The sequence below is a fragment of the Lipotes vexillifer genome, unplaced genomic scaffold (assembly GCF_000442215.2).
Source record: "Lipotes vexillifer unplaced genomic scaffold, Lipotes_vexillifer_v1.1 scaffold267, whole genome shotgun sequence".
NCBI classification, from domain to species: domain Eukaryota; kingdom Metazoa; phylum Chordata; class Mammalia; order Artiodactyla; family Lipotidae; genus Lipotes; species Lipotes vexillifer.
The window spans coordinates 818,823-820,542 of NW_006778156.1; positions in this window are offsets into that span (position 1 = coordinate 818,823).

The following is a 1,720-nucleotide window of genomic DNA, read 5'->3' on the forward strand; positions in this document are numbered from 1 at the left end:
ACAGGCAGAAATCCATTCTTTAACTAGAGCTTGCACCATAGCAGAAGGTAAAACTGCAAATATCTATACAGATAGCTGTTATGCCTTTGGGGTATTTCATGACTTTGGCATACTTTGGAAACAAAGAGGATTCTTGACCGCAGGAGGAAAACAGATTAAGAATGAAAATTGGGTCAATAAGTCATTGGAATTGGTCCAATTTCCATCTGCTCTAGTCATCATCAAGGTGCATCGGTATTCAAAATTAAATTCAGATGAAATCAAAGGAAACAATTTGGTTGACAAGGACAGCTGCCTTATGAGCCACCAAACCTGAAATTCTTACAGCAAATTTTGATTGTATTCTAAAAGAGGATCTAATGAAAATGTTCAAAGGTGTCCAATTTTAAGGCCCTGCATAAAGAAAAGTTTTGTTGGGATGATAATGGCTGTATTTTTAGCACATTAAATAATGGTATGTCCCAAATGGAAGACATGCCTTGCCAGAGTCCACAAAAAATTTCTCATGGAAATGACTCATCAGATGATCCACTGGACAGCAAAAAAATTTGTAAATTTCATGAAACAATATTGGCAGGAAAATATTTCTAAGGCTGCCAAGGAGGCACAATTAACTTGTGTTGAATGTCCTAAATACAACCCAGGGAAAACTATCCAAACTTCCCCTGGACTTTTTGACTTCCTAGTTTAAAGGGCCTTTAGATGTATGGCAAATGGATTTTATCCAGTTGCCTCCTTTCCAAGGCTATAAATTAGTTTTTGTTGTGGTTTGCGTGTTTTATCATTGGATTGAAGCATTCCCTTGCCAACATCTTACCACTTTGGCAGTTGCAAAATATTATTTAAAAAATCATACCCACCTGGGATGTGCCCTCAGAACTGCATAGTGACTGGGAAACACTTACTGACCATGTTACAAAATAGGTTTGTGAGGGTTGGCCTATTCTACAAAATTTTCAATGTGCTTATCACCCTCACTCCTCTGGACTGTTGGAAAAAAATAATAGCATTATTAATACTCAATTGGTAAAAGTTATGGAGACCTTGAAATTAGTTTGGCCTGAGGCCCTTCCTCTGGTCCTTCTGAATTTAAGAGCTACCATGTTTGAGAAACACAAGCTATCATAATTTGAAATTATTACTGACTGATTTATGCATTTGGCTTTCTCTGCTCCTGGTATTCTACTAAATAGAGGAGACATGCTTCAGTATTGCAAAGGACCAATCAGAATGTTGCATAAAAAACATACCTTGGTAGAACAGCCTTTCCACTGTTGTGCTCTTGGGAGATGAAGACAACAAACATCAAAATCTACAACCAGGTGATTTTGTCTGCTGAAAACAACATTTTCAAAAAGATTCTTTACAACATATTTGGAAAGGATCATATCAGGTACTCTTTTCTAAAATTGAAATGTAGTTTATGTACAGTATCATATCAGCTACTCTTTACTAATCCTTCTGTTGCAAAGCTTAAAAGTGTTTATTCTTGAATCCACGTTTCTCATGTAAATAATTTTCTAATACCAAATTGAACTTCTTAATGGACTAGAGAATTAAAATTAAAATGAACTAAGAAGTGAAGCAGAGAGCATCTGATGCTGACAACTTTCTCGAGACTCAGGACCAGGTAAGTATATATATATATATATATATATATATATATATATATATATATATATACATACATACTTACATACATACCATGCTAACTTCATTA